Genomic DNA, 14048 nt, shown 5'->3' on the forward strand with positions numbered 1-14048 from the left:
GAATCAAGAATATAAATAAAATACAAATTGAAAGTTTTACTCCTGAAGTAAACATGTTGCAAGTTTATTCAGAAGAAAATCAAGTAAAGTGTGTGACGAAAGAAGAGGGAAAGAACAAAGTAGGATATTATTATATGAAAGGGATAACAGCCAGATAATCCATGGGTATTGCTGCAATTTCTTTCATTGGCTTCAAAAGCGAATACATTGTTTTAACCTACAGAAAACAACGCCTCCCCCTCAAAAAAAAAAAAAAAAAAAAAAAAAAAAAAAACACCTTTTCATTGAAGGAAAAAAAAAAGGTTTAAAAAATTAAAAAAAGGGAAGAATACAAATTATCGGTTTTGAAACATAACAAAATTTAGTAATCGGGTTTAGATCAAAAGACAATATCGCTGAAAACACATCTTATCGAATCATTGAATGTGAACTAAAACAAATAGTGTCTCAGGGGAGAGCATAATCGCGATTATCAGTACTTACCAAAGTACTTTATGTTATCCAAAATATGGAAATCCAAATAGGTCCAATAAATGGGTATTCGATCAACTTGACAAAGGAATTTTTTTTTCACCACATCACACACAACCGCACAACATTCAAGGGGTTTGAAGGTTTAAATTGCTTTGAGATCAGAACTATCATATAAAAGGCTGCCTAGCATTGCCTCCATGTGCACATCCGAAGAGAGGAAGAGAGACTGTGAATGAAAACCCAACGCACCGGCAGAGAAGTTTCGAACCGGAAACACGTCAGAGGGAGAAATTATTATTTATTCTGTACTCTTTTCTCCTCTCTGTTTGGGTTCTACGGTTATTATTTTATTTTACCGTCCAAAATTCATGCTAGAATATTGGAAGTGGCTTCGATACCTATTGGCAAAATCCGCTTTACCGATTGGACGAAATCGAAATATGCCGATTAAGCAAGTCTCGGATCTTTCGGACCCATTTTCTTTGTTGTCTAAAAAGGGTACCTGTCATGTTACAGCTGTTTGATGGAAAAAAAAGCGGTGGGGCAGGCGTCGCCGGGAGATGGCGCTACCAGACGAACAGCGTACGCGTTGGAATGTTATGAATGAAGTCACTGACCAATCGGCGAGCAAGGATTGGTGACGATGGGATGGTGGGGGGACTTATAGAGCAACCCTCTTCACAGCACGTTTTTCTTTTCTTTTTTTTCCCCGCGTATTTAAGTTCATGCTTTTTTTATTTTATTTTGGCGGTTGTAGTAATAAGGTTTACAATTAATAACAGTGGCGTAGGTACATCCAAATTGAGTGTGGGCAACTGAATTTTGCGAGGCCCCTAAATTTATCTAGAAATGGCATTTGAAGAAAAAGAAATAGTAATATCATATTTTCTGGTACGTGAAACCCAAAAAATCAACAAATCAATGACTTTGACATCTTTGAATCTTGACTTTGACATCATTCTTAGTATTCATTCAGTATTCTTAGATTTGTAAGTTTTCTTTGAGGGGAAAAAAACCCCCTCCATCACAAAAGTAGAAGGAAAAAAATCCCCCCCCCCCCCGTGTTGAGAAAGTTGTTTAAACTGAATTCCCAAATTTTACAATTTAGTCCTTCAGTCACAAATAATATTTCACCTGATTTTTAAAAATTTTCAATTTTTTTAAATTAGTTTTAGCACAAAAAGAAGAATAATAATTTTAAATAAAATAAAATGTTTTGTATGCCGTTTTTGTAATTTTTAACACTCAAGAACACTCTCTCCATAAAAAAAACTGTGTTAATCTTCCCTTTATGGAAACAAGTATAAAAAGTTTAAAGATAGAGAATTTCTTGGAAAACCAAATCTGAATGCAAGTGGTAATTTCAAGATTTTTAATTTCAAGATTTAAGAGAAGAAAGCTATTTCTGAATTTGGTAAAAAAATAAATCTAAAACCCCCCCCCCCCCCATGACACCGAAAAAACACGAACAAAATACTGGGTTCTATTTTGATATTCACTGGGTTTTTCTCGTGCTTTAAAATCTTTCTTTTTTTCTTTCTTTCTTATCCTTTTTTTTTTCTGTCGAATAACATTTAACCTACGGTAATTCCGTATGACTGGTGTGCTACAAAATTTAAAATTTGCTTACTAATACTAACAAATAATTGCTAAATACTAACAAACTATACTTTAAATACTTTTAAACTAATTCAGTTTCGAAGAGCTTTATTGTATTGTTAGGAGGTTTAGCCAACATACAGTATGGGACCCCAAATCTGAAATGCTAGAGACCACAACCTTTCCGGATTTCGAAATTCTGACTCAAAAATAGTGAAAACTCTCCTATTGTCACTTTTTCCTGGTTTTCGCTAATATTTGTGCCAAATTTCTTTTATGTTCTGATCAATCTGAATGAAAACATGCTTTATTATGCTAAAACAAAAGTCGGAGAGAATTTGCAGCGGCTTCTAGTTCGCGGATGTTGCTCTTTATTATTATGCAAGTGCCACCGTTACAATAAATAATTTATATTCTTTACTAAAACTAATTTTGTTGTTTTGCTCAACAGGCTTTGTTTGCATACTTATAAGAAAAAAAGAAGTATCGTTAGCTGAAAGTGGATGTTAAAAGATTACAGCACAATGCTAATTTACGCAAAACACGTGGCAGCGAAAAAACGATAAATAAAATGGCTGAACTAAAAGTACTGCGTTTTCAACAAGTAATTGCCGAACGTTGTACTGGAAGGAAGTTGTTGCCGAACGTTAACAATTTTGAACTCTTAAAATTGGAAGGAAAAAAAAAACATTTAAGGTAAAAAGTTCTGGTTTCTAGGTCTTTGGAATTCCAAATTTGGGGGTCTCATCCTGTAGTTCATCCTTAATAAAATTTTTGACTCATTTATAAATGTAAAAGAGATATGAGTCCTGAGTGTTGAAATCTCCCTGCGTATTCTCAATGTTTCAATAAACTACTCTTGTGCAAAAAAATAATAAAATCCGGTCATTTCTCCGTCTTGAGACGGTACCTCAGTAACACAAAAACACCTTCACCGTCCTGATTAACTGGTCCAACTAAGTTCTTAAGATTAAGCTCCTAATTTTTTCTTCTATTTACAATTGTACAACAATTTAACCAAATATGTCGAATTCATTTTTATCTGTAAGTAACGAGTAATTCCAAAACGCTTTGTGCTTATTTATCATTGATTTTGTGACGAAAAACGTAAGCTTTCTGTTTTTCGCACGGCCAAGAAAATTTCTGCGGGAAGAGGGTCCCATTTAATCCAGCTAATCAGAGAACATGGCGAACAATTTTAGGTGAAAATTAAATGTAAAATTTTTCATTAAATTCCGCAGAAACTTTTACAGCACTCTAATTTGTATTTTTCACAAATTTTTTAACTGTAAAACTCCGATCACTCTTTGTTAAGTTTGCCGGTTGACCTTTTCTTACCTTGTTTTCGATCCGATTACTTTCTTTAAAACATTTCATCAAGCACTTCACTATAGAATGGAATAAATTAACTAATTTAGGGACATTTCAAACCAATTTACCGCTATTGTGTGGAAAAAAGTCAAGTTTCGAATAGTGTTTTCGAATAGTCTCCTCCATAGATTATGCCCCAACTCCCCCTTTTTTCGGCCTAAAGTAAGATCATTTTGTAATCCGTATGTCCTCTAATTTTTTGTCAATCTTCTTCATTTGCTACTTACACTCTCTCAAAAGAACGTTTTTAGAATTTTAGTTCCTCCCTTGATGTGCAGATTTCCTTAAAAAAAAAGTAAAGCAAACATATCATAAATTTTTTTTTAAAAATCGTGAAAAAAAAAAAAAAAATGTTGCACTTTGCCGGTTTTAGGGATTTATTTCTTGAACCTATCTAAACACATTTTGATGCAAGGGAGCCTTATATTTTTGTTCATATGTGTTACAAAAGAAAGTTTTTTTATTGTACTTTTTTTTTTCTAATCTTCAGCAGTGCATCTCTTCAGTGGGTGGATAAAATGAGTACCAAGCATGCTTGGGAACCAAACACTGGTGATTCCGCTTTAGGCTGACAACTTAACCAGAACATCTGACTTGCACCCCAGAGCCCATGGTCAAAAAAAAAAAAAAAAAAGGAGTTGGGCACAGTTTTCCTTGGCTCCCCGCGGGTTGTTGTGCCATAGGTTTTTTTTTTTTTTTTTTTTTTTTTATAAATCTAATTTGGAATGAATATTTTCGCTGTAACTAGTGGAAATGGACTATCTTCAATTTTACTCCATTTTGTTAGTGTTGAAAAATTGTCTTAAAACTTAGAAATAATAATTTTTAAAGGAGAAATAAAGAAAATAAACAAATTTAAGGTCAGAGAAATGCAAAAGTTTTAAAATCGTGTATGATATGTCAATTTTTACTATTTTTAATTTTGTGAAGCAGCACTTTCAAAATTGCAATTTTGTTATGAACTGACGATGTGATTTCATATTTAATGGAACAATTACACTAAAATTTTGTTTTCCATTTCTTGTAACCTTATTGCATTCAGTATATGATGAAAACTCAAGGGTTATGTTACAAAAGTTAAACCAACTTAAAATACCAAACCCTTTTTCTATAAAGGCGTCCCATATGAGCTATTGCTTCTATAAAATTATAACAGGTTATTATTAATCCATTAATAATTATTTTTTAATACTAATATTAAATATACACTGTTTAATTATTTCCCTTTTTGCACTCCTAAATTATTTCTAAATATTGATACTTTAGAGATTTCACAAACGACAAATATTCATATTCTTTCTTTTATAATTGAAAAAATATTTAGTCAAATCTCGAAGTTTTCATCAGGTTCCAAACTCTTGAGACTGTTCTGGAAACTTTCCATAACTCGAACTACCAATAGCTCGAACGATTTAGCCGGTCCCTTGGGGCTTTGAGTTATTGAGAATTGAATGTAATAATAAAATAATTTACAAAAGATAAATCAGGGGGAGGGTGCATAAAATGCATTTTTTCAAACTCTCTTCAGACTCGATTGTTATTCCTGTAGCAAAAGCAGTGGTTTTATTTAAATATGCATTGTGCATTTTATGTGATAGGTTTGATAGTTTTCTTCATATTATAGACAAATAAATTTAAAGTTGAATAATGAGTTAAATTTATTTATTCCTTTGGGAGAGGCACTATGCCCCTATGCACCTCAGCTGGAAAATCTGAGCTACTATGCGTAGGTCAAAAGCTTTGATGGCCTGTGCTCTGAGAATATATCTTGAAGAAGAGTTTGTGCTGTGAGGATATTAGGACTCGACCGATGCATCGGCCTGGCCGATGCATCGGCGCCGATGGTTCAACAATTTAGCCATCGGCATCGGCATCGGCGGCCGATACTAACTTGCAGGAAACATCGGCCCATCGGCCTTAAAAACATCGAAAAGCCGATGGAATTGGCCGATGTTTTTGAAAAAAAAAAAAGACCTTTGTTTTACTTTTTAATACAAAGTAAAGGGAGTTGTTGTTTTCAAACAAAATTGTTTACTTAAATTTCAGTATGAATTTATATTATAGTCACCCCTGAAAGAGTTTTTAATACTGCATTCAGGTACCAAACACGTTAATTATTGCGTTGTTTCTTGCGGCTGGATGCACGTATGTATCTCTCATAAGTCATAACTAAAAAATGGTAAGCTGTAGAAGGCTAAATTTTTGCCTGTGGGAAGTGCGCACGTTCCAGTTGTGACCTTCCCTCTTTGTTTTCGATCGGATGTTCTAAAAAGCCTATTAACTGATTTTTTGTGGCTATTAATTACTTATTTCAATGCAAAACTAATATAGCGTCTCAGACTGACGATCATTTGGTGATATATTACCGAATTGGAGACCGTGGAAACAAATATGAGATGGCGAAACCGGTTTTGTTTCATTTTGTTCGATTCCCGTTGAACCGACGGTAATTTTTAATTTTTTGATGTTTGTAATATGAATCACAGTAATGCAGTCTTTTCTGTATCGCTTCGGCGGAGCTACAAGATTGGGGGTCCGTCGAAATACATTTTGGGGCCGTATTTCTCTATCACAGAAGTTGTAAAACATTTATCAAAAGCATTGTTGTAACTCCTACGGTGCCCCTATGGTTATGGGGCCCTCGCGCAATTGCAACATTTGCTACATTTTAAATCCGCCACTGCACGTCAAAAAAAACTCGGGTGCAAGTTTTAAAAGGGTTTTTCTGCTCAATGTTTATTATTATTTTGAACTCTATTTTTTGCGACTATTTTTTGTATTTCCGAGAACACTTGCGTGCTCCTCCTCCCACTCCCTCAATTTCTGAAATTAAACTAAAGTTGTACTTCTGAGTTGTTTAAAACCAACACCATTCATAAAATTAGAGAATTTTTTTTCAAGTGTTATCTATTGTTTAGGAAGAGTTTAGAGCATTAATTAGAAATTGATTAAAGACGTTTTGAATTGTGACATAATTCGGAAAACAAAGATTTTGAATTTTTCTTCGGAAATGCTGAAGTAGATTCAGAAACTCTTCCGAGGCGTTGGTGGTAGCGCTTCTGTACTAAAAAAATTAAGCCGAATTTGGGGCCGAAGTTTAACATTGTGAGTTACTCCAAAATTAGAGGGTGACCCCCTAATCCGCCCTCGTCGTTTCAAGCATTTCTTAAATATTTAGCGATTATTTATTTTGGTCAAGAAATGTCATTTTGCGTATTTTTTATACTTGTTTCACCTATATTTTGTAATGCGCCACCTTTTTTGCATCATTAATAGCGATCGATTTTTTTTTTCTGTTGTAACTATTTTTATGTATTTATATAAAATCAATCAATAAGTTATTTTCGTTTTCATCATATGTTTAATAATATGTTATAGAAAAGTTTCAAGGATTTTCTACTATGCAATTTTTTAAATTTCAGAAAATTATTGTTAAATTGAAAAATTTAATTTGAACGTGTTTGTAGTGCTCCATAAAAGATTAATCAATCAAATTGTTCAATATTACGTGTGCAAACATCAAATCAAGTAGTATGTATATGTATTCAGTTATTAACTTGGGGTACATATTGAGTTTGTTTATTGTAGCTGCGTTTTAAGAATCTCACTCATTTCGTGGCTATTTCTTTTTTCCGCAAAATTTACGCCACTGTTATACATTTTATGAAAAATGCCAACTTTTCTATTCATAAATTTTAAATAAGTATAAAAATATTCCTATTATGATTTAATATTGTAATTTATCTGTTACCTCTTTTGTTTAACTTGATGACTAAAAAATGTCTACGTGCAATCTTTCCACTTTAATAGCCTAATTTGTTGACGGTTTCATAGTTTTTTTTTTTTTTTTTTTTGAATGATTAAACAACATAATTTAATGCTTTTTAACTATGTTTAGTTTACCTAAATCCAAACATTATTAAAATATTACTGAAATCTTAGTTATATGTTCAATTTAAAAAAAAATCAATTGGTTATTAAACAGTCTCTTTGTTTTTCCTCCTTTTTTTTTTTTTTTTTTTTTTTGGCTGTTGTTCTTCGTCTTCCATCATACAGCAGTCAAAAAAGGAGAAGCATAACTACACCCTATACAGATTATACGTAGTACGATCCAAAAGTTCGAGGGATAAGCTGTATAAAACCTTACCCAGAATAGTTCACATTACCGAAGCACATCCACCTACAAAAGGTCATCTTGAGGGACTATGTACTTCTGCCAGTGTTCATATAACTTTTGGAAAAACTCCTGGAAGCCATTTTTCACTACCTTCTGTGATGCAGCTTTATCTTCTCCTGACGGAAGAAAGCGGCGTCCATGCAAATGTTTTTTTTTTTGCTGGGAACAGGTAAAAGTCACACGGAGCTAAGTCCGACGAAACGTGATGTTTTTGGTTTGTCATATCAGAGTATTGACCAATCGAACCGTGCATCCTCAACATGAAAGTCGCCTTCTTCCCCACGATGAAGTCAAAGCAGCAGCGAAAGACCCCTTACAGGAGGTTGCGATAAATGTCTTCCAGGAGTCCTTCTAAAAGCTATACGAACGGTGGCAGAAGTGCATAGTCGTTCAAGGTGACTATTTTGTAGATGGATTCACGGTAAATTTTTATACAACTTGTCTTCGAACTTTTAGATTATACTACTTACGTACGAGTTTTCAACTTACTATTTCATAACATTTTTGAGTGACGTAAGTTTACGCGCATGAAAACATCACAAGAGAATTTGCGATAATTTTAACTAAGGAGGCTTTCAAAATGGATATTTCGGTCATCTATATGTTCTTAGGTACATATGCATGTACATATGCGCAGAAAAAACTTGTGAAGTTTAAATTGGATGATCGTAAAATAAAAATTTAGGTCGAAATCTGATTTTTTTTTTGGGGGGGGGGGAGTATTACAATTCCTTATCCGTAGAAAGAAAGTAAAGTGAAATGAATCGATGATACTTTAAATCCCTGACAATTTTATCAATTTATTTCTGTTAGATTTTTTTTTTTTTGCCATCGGCCAACAGCATCGGCCATCGGCCATCGGCAATCGGCCATTTGGAGGAAAACAATCGGCCATCGGCCATCGGCCATCTTTGAACAATCGGCCAACAAATGGCATCGGCCCATCGGCCAAAAAATGCCATCGGTCGAGCCCTAGAGGATATTATCTTGCATAAAATATGTTCAGATCAAAAATCAAAATTTCATTGTGGGTTGAATAGAATATAACAGTTGGATTGTTTCCGGTATTTATGTCATATTGTGAATGTTGATCAGAAAACAATCCGGTATTGGCACTTGATGCCAAATTGCTTTTATCCTGAAATTTTTCCTGTTGCTTATACTACAGCTGCAGGGTTCCCACTGGTTCTTTAAGACTCTAAAGCGCCAAATATTTAATTATATTTCTCAATGATCATGCTTTTGTTTTTCAATTGCTTTTTTTTCTTTTCAAAACTGATGTTCATTAATATTCCTAAATTGTCGCCCTTCTCAGTTTTATTTTGTTTTCAAAAACAGATCATGTATTTTAAATTGCTGCCGAAAAATTTGCTTTTATGTATAATTTGATAAAACAATTTTTTAACTAATTCCATGTTAACCATCTTTATGCATTAGGCTCAAAATTTAAGTTATAGCTGTTAATTTGCATTTTTAATCCAATTTTGATTTTGATACTTAATTTTACTATAGTTTGTTTTTATGAATTCGTCTTTTTATTCCTGCAATTTTAGCAATTGAATTTTTCCTGGGAATATCATAAAGTAGGAAGATAATATGTTTTGTTTTGATTTTCATTGTTTAGTAGGAACCCTGTCCTGCTTTAAATATCATAAATCAGAACTTAGTTTTTCCCTTTGTATTTTCTTCGTAGGTTATTTGAAATACATTCCCAAACCAAAAATAACTGAAGATTTCTTTAGAATGATTATTTTGTATTATTATTTAACTTGTAGTTATTGTAAATAAATCTTCTATGTGTTTTACACTGCTTGTTTTTATTATTGATATTTGTAAAAATTGTTTCTTCGTACTTTAACAGCGTTTAAATAAGTTAAATATCCACATGTACTTTTCAGTAATAATTATTTGTTATATGTGTTTTATCATCTCAGTTTGTTATACTTTCATTCTTACTTTTGAATTATAGAAAAATTGGTTTACCTCACAAAACATTAATTTTTTGCATTCCAGAACATTACTGATTCATCTAATGTTAAAAGCGAGCTTCCACTAATAATATTTTTTCAAACATAAAATTAGTTTAGAATAAAATCAAATGTTGGGTCACAATACTAAACTTTAAAAAAAGTTTCAACCATACATAATTATTGAATATCTAATACTTTAAAAAAATATAATTTTAACTGTTTGTATCCCAAACCCACAATCTCAAATTTTATTTTTCCATTGATTTTGAGAAATCTCATATGTTCTGGAATAAGGATTTTTCATCTTTTTTATTCTGGTAAGTTGATGAATGAAGGTTTATTATTTTTGTAATCTGCTGTCTGAGTTTTGAAATTTGATTGACTTACATTAATTATTTTAAGTTTCATAAATTTTTAAACTATTTAAATAAGTTTTTTGAGTGAAAAAAGTCCTTCTAATAAATGTAAACATTTATGAGCTTGGCATAGTTTACAGTCGGTGACTGAAGAAAATAAATATATTATTTATAAGAGGAAAATCATGATGGTAGGAAGTTAATACAACTTTTTATATAAATCACTTTCATTTTGGATTTTCCAAGTTTCAAAATAAAATATTCGGAGAAGCAATTTTGAGAACGATAGTTTTATCTCAGGTTAACTTTTCAAAAGATAAATTAATGTGTATAACATTAAATATAAATAAAAAGTAATTTTTTAAATTTTCCCACAAGTTAACAAGCGGATTTGCATTTGGTGACAACACATAAAGAAACAGGGTTCGTTTGTTTTAATCAGCTTCATTTAAATCAAGTTAGTTGTTTAACAACATCATTGATTAAAATCAGTTGATTCTATTTTTATAATTTCTTTTTACATTTTTAGAATGTGTGAAGGCAGTCGTAAATTAAGTATAACTTATAAATTTTATAAAACAAGGTAGGGGAATGTGAGCGAAAGTGAAATAGTTAAGATAACTCACTTTTTTCAAAATGAACAAATTGGAATTTTTTTCTGAAAATTACGGTACATAATGAAAGAAAAATATATTTTACAATGAAACTTACGTCAAAACATTATTCTTTAGTTTTGGCAGTAAGTTTGTACAGTACCTCCAAAAAAAAAGTGGAAAATTTTCACTTTTTTTTTTTATGGAGCAAAGTGAAAAATGAAATATATTACTAAAGAAAAACTTTTCATTCGATCATTAAAGATATTTTTGATAAAATAAATGAGTAAATAAAAGAATGAATGAATAAATGGAAAGGAAATGAAGCAATAAACAAATACATAAATAAATAAATAAGTTAATACTGTAGAACCTCTCAATAAGGGACACTAATGGGACCAGACATTATGTCCCTTAAATAGAGGTGTCCCTTCTTCGGAAGTATTTTAGTTTATGCATGCAATGTGTTAAATCAATATAAATTTATTATGAACTTATACTATTAAAGGTTAAGATTAAATACTATACATTTTTCATACACAACTAAATAAAATTCACACTTATTGATTTTTTAAAAAATGTTTTTATTATTTCATTAATTATGATTAAATCAAAAATTTGTTAAGTCCAAAGTTTTGCAGCATAAAGCAATTATTTGGAAGTAATTCATTGCATGCATTTTCTTCATGTCATGTAATTTACCATGCAAGACATTGTGAATTATAATTAGTGTTAACATTTCAATTTTTATATAAAAAGCTAGTCAGTTTCTGTGCCCTCTCCTTTGTCCCGGAGCCTACTTCAATAAATATCCCGGTGGGCAAATCATGCAATACAATATATACTTCTTTCTTTAATAATATATACATGTTTCTTTAACATATGTTAATGTTAAACTCTCCTCAGTTAATTTTTAGAGGAAAATTGAAGCTTGTATTTCAGTAAATTCACTCTTTCTTATGCACTTGTACATAATTTTTGAGCAATCACGATTGCTTATTGCTTTCATTTGACTGTTTTTGACGTTCCTTTGATTTTTCCCACCAGCACCCTCCGCAGCATCACCGTCGACCGGGTCCTCACGATGCCGCATCTCTAGCGAAAACCGTCTCCATGTTTCGTCAATATCCTACACTTACACGCATACATACACGCACCTAAACACACATACATATACATACACCTACACACACATACATATACATACACCTACACACATACACAAACACACACACACACCTACACACTCACATACACACAACTACCCACACACTCATGCCTGCACACAGACACAAACACATATGCCTACACACATACACATACCCCCCACACACACCTACACACACACACACACAACTACCCACACACTCATGCCCGCACACAGACACAAACACACATGCCTACACACACATACCCCCCACACTCAAACACACACGCTTACATATACACACACACACACTCGTGATTGCGAAAAACATAATTTGAATTCAAGATGACAAAATTCAAATTAAATTATTTTTTCTCTGTGACTGTCCTTTAAATAGAGTGTCCCTTAATTAGAGGCAAATACATGGATGAACCTATTCAAAGGGACTGGGACCAGAAAAATGTCCCTTAAATAGAAGTGTCCCTTATTCGGAAGTGTCCTTTAAGGTAGGTTCTACTATATATGAGACAAAATAAATGAGTGAATAAAATAGTGAATGAATAAGAAACTAAGTGAATTAATGCATGAAAAATGAATTATTAAATGAAGGAATGTAAATGAACTAATTAATAAATGAATAAATACATGGATGAACCTATTCAAAGGGACTGGGACCAGAAAAATGTCCCTTAAATAGAGGTGTCCCTTATTCGGAGGTCTCCTTTAAGGTAGGTTCTACTATATATGAGACAAAATAAATGAGTGAATAAAATAGTGAATGAATAAGAAACTAAGTGAATTAATGCATGAAAAATGAATTATTAAATGAAGGAATGTAAATGAACTAATTAATAAATGAATGTAAGTAATTTGGTAAAAGACTGAATAAGTAAACAAAATGAACTATTTCACTTAGCCCCTCCACTTGACTAACTGTACAATGAATGATCTGCATTTGAAATACAAATAAGCTTTATAATAAAACAAATAAGTAGTGCATAGAATATTAGCAGATCTCAATTAAAATTTAAAATGTTAATAACAAGAACTTTATCATTTAATAATACAAAAAATAATTTTTGACTTGAAACAAATATAATATTAGTATCAATTTCTGAAAATTGCTTTTGTTATCATATTCTTTGATTTTCAGAAGTAATTTTTTCCTGACTGGAATAGACTACATGTGTTACTACATAGTTAAAATATTGCTAGACAGGTGGTACTAAAAGCAGAGTAAATATTTCACCATTTCACTTTGCCCCACATTCCTCTACTTAAAAAAAAAGTGCAACTTTTATAACTTGTTATTACGTGAAGCATAGAGTAAAGTATAAAGCCATAGGTAAAAAAACCTGAATTGAATTAAAATTTTGTTTTAATAAGTCAATTTAAAGCCATCAGAAGAATTAATATTGCTATTAATATGATCGTTAGTTGCTTTATTTTTCAAAATTAATGACAAGCAATAAAAATAAAAGTCAAAAATAATAACTCCTCGACATGAAATTTTAAATTTAGGCTTTTCCCCTCGTAAATGCGTTTTAGTGCTGAAAAATAAAACGAAAACTTTATCTCGTCATTGCATACTGTTATTTTATTTTTAAAGAGATTATGGGTGCTTTTCAAATGAATTGACACATTAGGTTCGACAAAGTTTAGAAATTTTTGTTATAAACATTAAAACTTTCCTAGGTTCACATTCCGTGCAATTTATGACTTTCTAACCAGGTTATTATTTGTGAGTTAATTTGCTTATATTTTAGAAATATCAAAAAACTTCTTGGCAAGTCACCGTTTTTCTCATTGAGTGTTACCTTTATAAACCATTCTGTAATTTCGTTTCTAAAAATAAATAATCCAACAAATCTTGATTGAAATATCTTAAATGCTCAGAAATAAGTCTAAATGGTGTAAAAATTTATTTATTAAGAAATTTTAAGTATTTGTATAACTGTTTTTCTCATAAGTGTCACTTTGTTTCCTGAATAAAAGGTAAAGTTTACGAGAAAACCATATTAAATTAGACATTAAATATTTTCATTGCAACTACCATGAATAGCTAAAAAATGTCAATATAAAACCAATTTTTGAAGATTAAGGAAAAGTTTATTAGTAAAAATGCCGAATTTTAGCTAAGTAACACTCATAAGAGACGGTAACACTTATGATAGATGGACTCATGAAATAATTTATTGTAGAGTTCGGGCTTTGATTCTTTTAAAATATGTAGTTATTTAATACCATATCTTAAGAAATAAAGATTTTCCTAAACAACGCACCCAAATTTCATTTTTGCAAACATTAGCTTTGCGTCAGTGTTTAATCTTCTATTTTTAATAAATGTCTATTTGTACATGT

At 31.5% G+C, this 14048-nt stretch overlaps 1 protein-coding gene across 1 annotated transcript in view; it reads right to left on the minus strand.

The window, feature by feature from the left end:
• The window catches only part of LOC129235238 (cyclin-dependent kinase 4-like), a 295787-nt gene extending 295125 nt beyond the window's left edge, over positions 1 to 662 (minus strand). Inside the window, exon 1 of the mRNA XM_054868948.1 lies at positions 484 to 662. The gene's annotated coding sequence lies outside the window, so the exon portion shown is untranslated. The remainder of the gene's footprint in view (positions 1 to 483) is intronic.
• Positions 663 to 14048: the final 13386 nt, after the last annotated feature.

The sequence above is a fragment of the Uloborus diversus genome, chromosome 2 (genome assembly GCF_026930045.1).
Source record: "Uloborus diversus isolate 005 chromosome 2, Udiv.v.3.1, whole genome shotgun sequence".
Taxonomy (NCBI): Eukaryota; Metazoa; Arthropoda; class Arachnida; order Araneae; family Uloboridae; genus Uloborus; species Uloborus diversus.